This window comes from Rhincodon typus, chromosome 31, assembly GCF_021869965.1.
Source record: "Rhincodon typus isolate 14 chromosome 31, sRhiTyp1.1, whole genome shotgun sequence".
Lineage (NCBI taxonomy): Eukaryota > Metazoa > Chordata > Chondrichthyes > Orectolobiformes > Rhincodontidae > Rhincodon > Rhincodon typus.
In genome coordinates, this window is record NC_063362.1 from 34,048,302 (window position 1) to 34,061,220 (window position 12,919).

A 12,919-nucleotide genomic window follows, 5' to 3' on the forward strand; every position below is an offset into this window, starting at 1 on the left:
AGTGACATGAAAATGTTTCTCGCCTTGTATGCAAGATTGCTCATCTGAAAGTGAAAGCCTGTGGATCTTCATCCAACTCATGTAAAATTTTGGAAGTTCAAGATTGGGGATCATCACATTGCTCCTCTGCCGCTTTGGATGTGGATGCTGGAGCATCCTTGAGCACAGTTTTTAGAAACTTTGCCTGACTCAGTTAAGGCTGGATAAGACATAAATGAGCCGAATGAACTGAAGCTTGCCCAGAAATACTGAGTTTCGGAGCGTTTTTATTCCACTGCACCACTTTGGGTCAGTTAAAAACCAAGTTTTCAGGAATCACGCATGCGTAATTGGAATGATGTGTAGTCAAGCAAAAAATCAGTTATGGTGCAGTCTTGCTAACTGAAGACTATTTGCATAAATGTGGCCCATTACTCAAGTATAATTACAGACATCAGACCTTTCCACTAAAGTTTCTACAAATTGTGTTAGATATTAGGAGAATCTGGGATTATCCAGAAATATTCATAGTTTGAGCGCAACCACTCATTTCTTTAAGCATTTCTTTATGCATTGATTGGTAAATAAAGACAAGTTAATCTGGTTACACTGTTCTGATTTAGACAACTGTCAATTACATTGTATGATCATGTACGTACCATAATTATGATTTGTTGCTAATATGTAGTCTACTAAGTAGAACTACTTGATCTACTGAGTGTGCACTCAAGTTTCCTCAACTGATATAATGAGTATAAATTGAACTAACACACTTCCATAGGAAAGGAATCCCTCCCCTTTCTCAAGCAGAGGGGTCTTGGAAATCAGCAATGGAGTGAGTTGATATTGATTACAACCCTATTAATTAGGCATTCAGGAGTTGGCCAGACAACAAGTTGCAATGTTAATTTTGAACCAACTCTTTGGGTTGAGGAAGATAAGATACCACACACACGGTTAATAGATTCTGAGCTGGCTGGTGAGACAGAAACCAAGACAGATAGCTTTTCATTGACCACAAGGCCAGAAGGTGTATGAGCAGAAAAAGGCCATCCAGCCCATTGAGTCTGCTCTACCATTCAATTAGATTATGGCTGATCTGATAATCATCAACTCTACTTTGCTACCTTTTCTGCATAATCCTTGATTCTCTTGCTGAATGAAAATTTGTCTATTTCACCTTGAATATATGACCCAGCCTTGACAGCCTTCTGAGGTAAAGAATTTCACAGATTCATTATCCTCTTGGAAAAGAAATTCTTCCTCATCTCAATCCGTAATCCTGAGATTATGCCTGTAGTCCCAGACTCTCCCTCAAGCAGGAACAGTTTGTCGACTTACTCAGTTTTACAGCTCTTACTGTTACAGCTGCTCCCTATTAAAATGTGTTCTAATCTAAGTAATAGCTACCAACTTTTTTCTCAACATCAATAAAGAAAGTAACAAACTTTAATGTGATTTATTAAATATCAATACACTGGAGAAGAAAGGGCTTTCTATTCGAAAAATGAGTCATTATCTCACTGGATTCCCCACATTTAACCTTCTAAAATGGAATGACTTCATTGCTCCCGTGCCAGTCCATCCATCACCAACAAAGCACCTTTCATCAGTTTTCTTGGCTGGCCACTCTCTTCTGTACCAGGCAACACAAGGACCAGCACTTTTTAATGAAGGCTTTCTGGTCAACACTTCATTCTTGTCTTGTTGGTGATTAACGATACTCTTTTGCAAAACCAACATCTAGAAATCTTGGTTATTCAATCAATGTTGAATGCAGGAATCCAACAGCTGAACTCAGAGTATTTTGACTGGTAACAGAGAATCTGAAGCGAGATCCAGAGACTTTAAACATTTTCTCTGCTAAGCCACTGATCATGACTCACCAGTGGATCTCTCTTCAAAAACATACACAAAGACTTTGTCATGTTAAATCAGTAATGCACATATAACTCTTACCATTTGGAAATATTTTCCAAAGTACAACTGTGCAAAACTGTAGGTTCTAACCACTACTGGAAATACTGGTTACCTTGTTCCCCAGGTACTGGTGAGGTAGACGCCAATAGTAATTGCTTTCAGGAAGGAGGCTGAAGCCCTTGTAAAGCAGAGAGTGCTAGGATACGAAAGAGGCAGACACAAGATGAATAGAAAAAGTAGATACAGAGCCATAGGCAAACACACATTCAAGGACATGCACTGGAATTCCTTCTCCAGGCTTGTTTCAGGAAGCAGAGACCAACCATTCCTCGCTGACAAAATGCAAAGAGATTTGTTTTGACAAGAAACTTTTATTGAATTAATTGAAAATTCTGAGTCTTTCTGAAGCAACCAAATTTTAACAGCACATCAGATTTACTCTATTTTCAGGGAAAACCCACACGAATGAGCAAAATGAACACATCAGAAGTTAACTCAATGGCGGGACATGCACTTTTGCTGAAAGGTCATCACCCTGAAATGCTAATGATTTCACCCACTTCTGCTTGATTAGCTAACTATTGCCAGCACTTTTTGTTTTAATTACAGGATTTATTTTCTACTTGGGTCAGCTGAGCATCAGACTTGCACTATAACCTGGCAACAAGCTCAAGGTTACTCCAAGATTCACAAACAGAGCCATAGAGTTTCTACGTGGCTGACATGCAAAGCCCTCCCCACCTACAGAAGCAGAGGGTGGCCATGTCCAAAATGGAGAAAATCCCAGAGTGGGAGTACTGGAATGTTAGCCAGGCATAAGTTTACAAAATTTTCATTTGAGAGTCTTGGAAAATTGTCCTCTGCTTGCTCTTCCAGCAGATGGTGGACCATCTGAATCTGCATAGGAAGGTTTCATTCTTCCAGCATGAGGACTAATTCAACTGATGGCTTTAAGCAATACAAGACAATTTATAAAAATTCCCAGAAGGCAAATCCAACAGAATTGACAAATGACACATATTGGTCTGACTGGTACACTTCAGAATGCAGCTCCTGTATGACAAGTATGTCCATTTCCAAGCGTTATTGGCTTTTCATTTTCTTTCTCTCTCTCTGGGAATACAGGGCCCACGAGCCTATTGTGTGGCAGTGGGGAGGACAAAAGATAGAAGAAACCTAAAAAAAATTACTTTATTTCTTCAATTTTTCCATTTGAGAAAACTTTCAATCAACATGCAATTTCCCAGTCTTCTGAAATCCAAGCCACTTGCTGTTTGAAGGTACGGTAAAAATTAACAAGAGAGAATATTCCTGCACTTACTGAGGTTCTTGGAAATCAAAAGGTATGGACAATCTACAAGAACAATTAAAGATGAATTATAACAGAGTTCCCCATCAGTTTTGGCATTAGAGACTGGAACCTTAACTGGGATTTTCCTTTTGCAGAAACCCGACATAAATCTGGTAAATGTTCTGGGTCAACATCATTCTTTTTGGGTTTGGCTGGTATCCAACAGAAGCTCCACTCGTGGAGAGTTCCTTTGGAACGTGAGGTGTGATGACAGAAATGGCTATTGCAAGTCTTGAGAGGCGTCTGAATGGGAAGTTAATTTGTTTTTATGAAGCCTTATTTTTCAAAAGAGAGTTAGGGAAATCCTGTTTAGTTTCTTGGCTCTGTTTCACTTCCTTGCTGAAAAGAAAACTTTCTGAAAACACCGCAGGGAACCAATGAAATGTAAATATGCTTTGACATGCCAAACTAATGCTGGTTTCCAGTTACACCTACTAACCTTTCTTTCGTCCAATGTTGATGTGGCAACTAACAGAAAGTGTCATGCCAGACATCAAACTGTTTTTAACAGGAAACTTGAAGATGCTTGACACATTATGGCAAAAATGCCTAAAAGCTGATGGTAAAGTATCTCTGATGGCAATTCAGGGAGAGATAGCTACCAGCAGAGAAGTCTTCCATCTCAGAACATTTAACAAATTCTTTGTTTGTTTATGTGTAAGGGACATGTGAGGCCACTGTCAAAGGCACTGCCTCAATTCAATGGTTCCATGTATAATAATTCACAAATGCCACTGGGTATCAGGAGAGCTCTTATCCACACATACACCTTTGAACCAATTACATCAGCTGTGCACATGCCAGTTCCAATTAATACTCAACAGAAGTTAAATAAAGATGACAATACCCAGCGGAGGTTCATAACTATGTTAAAAATCATGCAGGATAGCATAAACTTGGCAGTGTTTTCAACTATTTTCTACATAATTTTACTTTGAACGCAAACATGCTGTTGTTTTGTTGCTTTTTTAAATCCACCTTGAGCCAATTTGCACGGTGAATACCTACAACATCCACCTTCTGTCAGTCACACCGCCCCTCAGGCATTCTGAGGAGCTACTTGGGCTGACCTTTCCCCCCCAATGGCCTTGAATTTGTGGTCCAACAGGCTGCTTTCTGAAAACATTCACACCTTAGATGTGCATGCGGTCACAAGGATGCCAGAACATTCCATGCATGAGCTAACTGTGGCTACCTTCTCAAAACCTCCAGACCTTAGGCCCGACATGGGTGAAGAAATTAGGTTTGACGATTCCTGAGTTTGCAGTGAAGGAGTCTGAGGAATGTTTCTCATCTGTTGGTGCACGCGGAGAAATTCAACACTCAATTTAATTGATTTATAATGGAACTGGTTCAGTTAGAAACAAATTCAATTTCACACATACAAATGAAGAATAACACTAACATTTTCTTTAAATTCCCATCTTTCTCCCCTTCCCTGCCTCAGGTAGGAGAATGTTTACATTATCCCTTCCAGTAGGTCCCCTTGCCAAGCGATCATACAAAGAAATTCCAACGGAAACCTAATTCTCCAAACCAGTGTACGTTTTCCAGGAGGATGAGAAAACTGCACACCCACTTCCTCCTTCCCAGGCCAAATGTTACTCTTGAAGATAACAGCAGATATTAAAAAGGCAAAGCAGTTAAGCCCAGAGGCTTCCTGTCCTGCATCATGCTTCACTCAATGCACTCCCCATCGGAATTAACACTTCTCAAGCCCAAAGCTGATGACTAGAAAATTCAATTCAAATTTTCTCATCTTTGAGCTCTTGCAGAATCCCAATTACATAATCTGTTCAGACTGCACATGCTGGTGATTTTCTACCTGAGTGTTTATACTAACTTTCCTTCTATGTATCAAATCCATCTCCAAGGAAAGGGATGAAAAAAATCTCTGATGTGACTGCAGTCCCTAGGTGGAAAACAGCCTTCCCCGATTCATTCAGCTGGTTTACACAAGTCTTGGATCTCAGCAGCCCAACAGGAGGCAGTCGGCTGAGGAACATCATGGCATGGGCAAGTCATGCAACTTTCCTCTCCTCTGTTGTGTACGAAGTCTCAGTTGAAGCTGCAGAACACTAGAGGCTGAGAACATGTACTAGCTGAGCAAATCATTGCCAACTATTGGCAAAGCCAGTTTTTGGCCCTGCTTGCTATCTGATTACAGTCCCACTTTCTTGTTCTTTCTCCAAAATCCTGTATTATTCCCAAATTCCTTTTCGTACATGATGATAAAAACCAGATTCAATCAGACAGCACATTGCCAATCATGAAAACTCCTGGCATAAATTCCCATCTCTCTCTGGTTCTTTGTTTCTTTTGTCTATCCTTCCACACTGCCCAGCAATCATGATGCTGACTAGTATCTTAATGAAAACAGTGTGTCCCACTTAACTTGGTCAAAACTCCTCAATGTCTGTTCTGCGTAACTAACTGCAATATTAATATGAATAAAACCTCTACTGTAAGACCCAAGAGGCATAAGCCACTGATAATTCCATCATTGGCATTAGCTTCTCTACATCCACCTTATCTTTCTTTGGATGTGCCATTACCAAACCCTTATATGCCTTGCATCATCTTCCTTATATCAATTCTTCTCACCTGCCTATTGTGGACCTCGCACTTTGTTCTTTCCTTCACCGTTACCCTCCGCTCCCCTGCCCCACCACCCCGCCACTGAGCCTCGACATTAGTTTACAAACTGATCCCTATCCATTTCAGGCGAATGGCCACCAATCTGTAATGTTAACTCTGTTCCTCCACAAATGCTGCCTGACTTGCTGAGAGTTTCCATCAATCTTTATTCCAGTTGACCACCTTCCCATTTTGTTTCCGTAGGAAGTGCCTTAAATCCATTTCCTGGTGACCTAGAGGCTGAGGAATAGACACAATGGTATATGCAACCAGTGGAGAGGGCTACATAACCTACCACCACTATTTTACCACTAGACCACTTCAAAACCAATGAACCTCCAGACACGCAGGACTACTGCCAGCATCAACTATTCAGCTACTAGGACAAGTTGTCAATGGAACATTCTTTGTTGTACTTGAAAATAGCTTGCAAATAGACAAGTTTATTATTCTCCAGTCAAACAGACATCCCTCGATGCATGTTTTTGGGCATTTAACCAGATGGAAAATGCTGTGTTGACCTTTTGCGAATCCTAAACCTAAAAAGAAACTCAAGGACCTGTCTTAAGCGAATGATCTTATTGCCATTGCTGTGAGATTTCCATACCTTTTTGTGGTCGCCAGGACGAGAAAGTAGAGATGAGGGACGAGAAGAAAGGGAAATAGCGGCTCTTGAAGAGGAAGGTGAGCGTATGGAATGAGATGATGGATTGCGAGAGGAAGAGGGAGCAGGTGGCCCAGCAGGCCTTGCTGAGGCCAGTCGAGATAATGGATGGGAAGCATTAGACAGATCGCTGCCACCCGGTGGGCCACGAACACCTGGTTTGTGCGACTGCTCGGCAGTAAAGCCAGATATGATTGCCCATATTTCATCATCTATACGCTTCTGCTCTTCCATATCAGGCACAGACTACAAAGGAGTGAAGGAACAAGTTATCTATAATAGTGTTTACATTAAATTAAAACTTTAAAGCAATTACTTGCAAAGTAAGCTCACCTCTCAATGAACAATAAATGCACATAAAATCGTAGCACAGACAAGGATGATTAACTGTGCATTTTGCTTTCAAAACAGTTCTATAATTTTTTTTTCCTGTTTTGAACTGCTTCATGCATTTATCTAACTCTCTGCAGCCCACAGAAATACCCAGTATTCATTGCTGTCCTTAGAAGGATTTCAATCTGCTGTTAAATGTTCAACTTACTCCAAGAATTAAATCACAGTGTTAAGATCAAAATATTATCCAAACAAAGACTAAATCATGCTGGAGAAACCATCAGTAGGAGTTACTGATGTGCTAATTCACCCTTTCCCTGCATCACTCTGAGATCCAGTCTGATGCAATACCATGGCTCTATTTTGCCCCAGCTCACCCTTTGTTTGAAGGAGGCCTGTAGCGTCTTCACCATTATCACTGCAGATCATTACCATTCACAAACAACACAACCAGTCACCAGAATGGTACCAGAAGTGAGGGAGCGCACTTCATGTGGAGAGACTGGGATTATCAGTCTTAGAGCAAAGGACGTCCCACGGAGAATTTACAGAGTGGCCAAAATTATGAGGAGGTTGCACAGAGCAAATCGGGTGAAACCATTCCCACTGACAGAAGAGGCTGCAACCATGGGATTCAGGTTTGAATGATGACAGGAAAACCATTAGAGACAGGGGGAGAATTTTTCTGTCCAAATACTGAGTTATAAGGATCTGGAATATGCTGTGTTAGAGTATGTCCAATGGTAATTTTCAAAAGCAAGTTCGATATTCACTTTGGAAAAGAAAAATCCACAGAGTTGCAGGAGAAATAATGAGAGTGGGACTAAGAGGCTACCTGTTCGCATAACTGATACAGGTACAATGGATGGAATGGTCTCCCTTTGTACTGTTTGCTTTCACAACACCTGACTACTTAAAACTCTCTGGGAGGTTTCTTGAATGATTGATACTGGAATCGAAACCACTTTGCTCCACGCAAAAATGATATAGGTACTTATGAATTATGTATGGGAGTTGAATCCCACTTGCGTCATTGATGCATGGACCTTTAAACCCTTTATAAATTGATTTGGGCCAGTAACAATTTAGCTAAATAATTCCCATGCTTTACAGTACAGTACACATGCAAAGTAATTAAATACAAGGTAAACAATAGGTTGTGCTTTGACTTATTACTTTTACTATACTCTTTCAAGGTGGGTGGGGGAATAAATGAATTATGAAAATGCAAATTACATAAACTGAGATAAACTTGTGCATTAGACTAATCGAGTGAACAAATTCAAATCTACTCTACATATAGCTTGCAACATTCATGGTAAAATTCATGCTCCACACTGTGTCATGCAGCTTCACTGCTACCTTTGAGGATCGCTTAACCCTAGGAAACGATGAAGAGGTGCTCAAGAGTTCCCAGATGGCTGCATCTTTTCTCAGCTGGTCCTCAGTCAAAGATGGGTCTTTCTGATTAATGCAATTTTGCATGTTATTTAGAATTACAAATTCTTCCTACTGCTGAGCACACAGCTCCACTCAACCCAGCATCAATGCAAACAAAAACAAAATAACCATGGTGGACACAAATTCTGACAGTTTCGAAAATGGTCTGGCTATTTTGTTGAGTTCAGCTAAGGTAAGTAGACCAAATCATTTCCAGTCAAAGTTGATTGAATGTGAAACACGGTCCACCAAACAGTTTGAAAGCTTGCTGAAACTTAATAAAGAACCAGAAAATTGCTTTTATGCTTTTTCAATTTCAGGATCTGCAGGTGCAAGAATAGTTAATAGAATTTTCTGATGACTGACAACAGCAAAGCCGAACAGGGATTATCATTATCTGCACAAAACACAGAAACTATCCCAGCTGCACAATTTATATTTTCTAATCAACCTGTTCAGACAGGTTATTACACATTTCTGGAGTAGGCGGGACTTGAACCCAGGCCTCCTGGCTCAGAGATAGGGATACTATCACTGCACCACAAGACCTTTTTTTTTCAGAAAGGCTAGAGCCTTAATCCTCCAGCACCTCAGGCCACACTGCCTGCCAATTTATATTTAATAACTAAAGAAGAACCAGCTTACTCTGACTTTGACTTCAAATTAATCTTCCAAGCTTCGACTGGAATGGTGACCAAAATCACAGTTGAGAGGCTTCAAGCTGTGCTTAGCAACAAGTGGAAGCCATTCAGCCTCTTATGGCTGATTCGAACCTCAACCCATTGAACATGCTTTTCTCCAAATTGCCTAATGTCTTTACATCAATAAAAAACAAATCTATTACAGTTCTGAAAGTTTCAATTGATCCAGCATCCACAACCTTTGGGAGTTCCATCTTTAATGCCAGCATAGCCAAGCTTGAGCCAATCTCATGTTAAGCCAGTTATGAAATAAAACAAAACGTGAGAGATGCTGGTAAACATCGTGAAGCTCATTCATGTTGTAAATTTAGAACATAAAAGACTTTATGTTCTGCAAATATATGTTATCTTTGCAGTGAATGGTTAATATCGTTCTTTTAAGACTTCAAGAATGGGAAAGGGGAAGGGAAGACAGCAACTTAGAAACAAAACAACCATTTTCAAATTTTTATTAGGAAATAATTATAGAGGGGAGAATTTGAAATACCTGAGGCAACGCAAAAAATGAACAGAAATGGAGAAAGAAATGCTCAAGTTCTCCAGGGTCACTTGAAAAACATCTCCTCTCTTAAGATCCCTACCAATGGAAAAGACATGGGTGGTGAAGTTGTGGGAAAATTGAAGAAAAATTTTCATTTATTTATCACTTGTCATGGCCTTAGGATGCTTCAAGATGCTTCATATCCAACGAATTGTAGCCACTGTTGTAATGAAGGGAATGTGACAGCCAATGAGCACACAGAAAACTCTCACAAACAGTAACAATATAATGACCAGATTGTCATCAGCAGAACTGCACTACACCACACTCAATCCCACAGTCTATGATTTGTCATACTGTTATGATGCATGCAGTACTACATGAGCACAAATTAAATACCTGAAAGACTACAACAACTGTAATGGCCCATGGGACAACCTGTGTTCTCCAGCCATGCATTTTATCCCTGTTCCCTGGTTATAGTCTGAGTCTTGACCTTTGGCTGAATTTGACAGCACAGTAATTCAATCTCTCCAAAAACATTGCCTTCACCTCTTTCTCAGCTCGCCTGCTGTTAAAACTCTCACTCCTGCCTTTATTATCCTCAGGCTTGACAATTCCAATCCCTTCCAGACACATTCCCATTTTCCACTTCAGACAGTTGAGCTCAGTTTCCCATCTTCTAACGCACACCAAGTCCCAGTCAACCATTTGCCTTGTAATTCAATTAGTGCAATGCCTTCTGTTCTCATAAGGCCTCAAATTTAAAGTTCCAATCCTTGTGTTTAATCCTCACTCTTCCCTTTCACTAGACCTTCCATCAGTCTTGAGGCCAACCAAGATCTCAGCATTCCCACATCTCTGACATATTGAGCATTTTCAATTTCCTTTGCATCTGCCAGTGGCCGAGGCCAACAGAACTCTGGAATTCTCTCCGTAAATCCCACCAACTCACTTCTTCAAGATATTTCTTAAATCTTTCCTCATTAACCATGTTTTTTATCACTCATCACTGGCTGTCTGGCAGATTTTGCCTGGTCATAATTACGGAGATGTTCTACAGTAAAAGTGCTATATAAATGTTGCTATTTGATGATGGTGGTGGATGAATAAATATCAGCCATGAGACCAGGATCCTGTTCCTGAATGTAAAAGATTTGCTGGGAAAAGGATGAAAATCAGATTTTTAAACTGTGCACAATGCATTCTTCTGAGAATTGTGGGCTGACTCTTCAATTGCACACTGGAGGTAACACATCTCTGTTTGAATTTGACTTTCAAGACAACGATTGGTATGGTCATATCCACGTCAATATTTAAACCTAAGCTTCTGATATTCTGGGAAAATGCTTCAAGCTATAATGTCGCTCCAAGCCTCCCTCAACAGCACCCTCCAAATCCACAACCACTACCATCCAGAAGGACCAGGGCAGATACATGGGAACATCTTCAAGTTCCCGTTGAAGCCACATACTATCCTGATTTGGAATCGTATTGCATTCCTTCAGTGTTGCTGGATCAAAGTCCTGGGGCTCACTCCCTAACATCATTGTGGAAGACCTACGCTGCAAGCACTGCAACAGTTCAAGGTGGCAGCTCACCAGAGCACTGGGAGGGGGTCAGGGGAGTGAACAGAGTACATGGAGACAGCACCATGCACTCTACTCAGACGCCCCACCCAGTCATTAGCATAAATGCCACCCTTTCCCAGCTATTGCCAGTCCTGATGAAGGGTGACTACACTCAAAATATTACTGTTTTCTCTCTACAGACGCAGCCAAACAAGCTGCTTTTCTCCAGCATTTCATTTTTGTTTCAGAAGTCCAGCATCTGCAGGTTTTTGTGTTTATGTTAAGGATCTTATAAATTGTTATTTCAAAGTCACAACACCGGAGTTGAATGCAAATTAAACAGATAAGGCTGAAGTGCCAAGGAGTTTACCCCTGGTGATGGTTCCAGATTCATCAACGGCTGGAGGATATCAGAGGGAGATTCTACATTAAATCTTCACACACTCTTCTTTTCAGTCTTGACAACAGACATCTAACTATGTTTCTCAGCTCTTGTTTAGTTACTAACCTGATTGTGAAATTCTGAACTTTCTCTTTGGAGGAAATATGCACTTGTTGCAGGGTGCTTTTCTTTTTAAAGACAGTGGCATTTTTCCGTCTTTTCTGTCTTCTATTGAGAGCCACTCGGAGGTGAGAGGAAAAGCAGATAATGCGTCCCCTGTCTTACTGCTTTTGGAATGTTTGGTAAGTCAGCTGGAACTACATGAGTCCTATTTTCATTACCCAGCCATCTAAACCCAGCAAAGACAACTGGCACGCAACTTCATCCCAGGACTTAGATATCGCCCCACCATCTAATCCCAAAATACAGTTTCAATTGGCAAAAAACAAGGCATATTATTACTGCTGCAAGCCAACAATTCAAAGCCAAGCCAAAGCAGACAAACACAGAGCTCCAACCCAGAGAGAGAACCACAACAGGCCGAATGCAAACACTACCTTGTGTCCTCGTCTAATACGAGCAAAGAACTGCTCCCTCTGAAGAAAGGGAATAAATAACAGTCAGAGACAATCCAATACTGAGCAGTGAACAGTATGTTAGACAGGAAGAGTCTGAAACAGCAGACCCAAGTGCAGTAGCTATCTTGGCTGCATAAAATAGAAATGAACTATAGGAAATATAGTTCACAGTTGAAGAGGTAATGGAATTTGACTGTAAGATCTGTGTGTTCAGGCAATGACACCATATAATTTTGCATTGCTTTTCTGGGGAAGTTTGTTTTTTACCAGGGTGAGTTGGCCCTTTCTAATTTTATCCAACTGATTTATGACCTTGGCTCAAAACACATCTGCCACAGGTCTTTGGTACCAGTCTCGGCAGTCAGTCTATAATCACCAATTTCTCTGCTTTGAAAGGACAATATCACCCTTTCCACATACACGTGTAACACTTGATTAATGTTCATTCTACATTTGATATAGTCCCCGATTAATCTTCAGACTCCGTCAGCTCCATGCATATCAACATCTGTTAAATGGCATCTGAGGTAGATCAGTTTTGCAGAGAAAAAGGGAGAATTTAATCTTAATCCTTTGGAATTTGACATTTTTCAAAATTGAAAATAAATCAAAGCTTTTTTAGCTATCAAAAGCTACATCTGAGAATACAAGTCTACATCTCAGCGTGCATTCTTTTGTCAGAATTTCTGAAGGAATGGTTAATCCACAACGTAGTGCTGTGAACATAATGAAACTGAGAGAATTGCACATTGCACTAAAAATGTGTTAGAACATACGTAGACTTTCTAATCCATGGTTACACTAAGCTATAGAATTTAGATGAAATTGAACAGTGTTATCCATCTCTACAGTCCGTGCAATAACATGTAATAAAGACTAAAA

The 12,919-nt window shown here is 40.4% G+C and overlaps 1 protein-coding gene across 1 annotated transcript in view; it reads left to right on the forward strand.

Annotated features, from left to right (window-relative positions):
• Positions 1-12,919, forward strand: part of hspg2 (heparan sulfate proteoglycan 2) — a 523,628-nt gene that overhangs the window by 240,869 nt on the left and 269,840 nt on the right. The gene's annotated exons all lie outside the window — the stretch shown is intronic.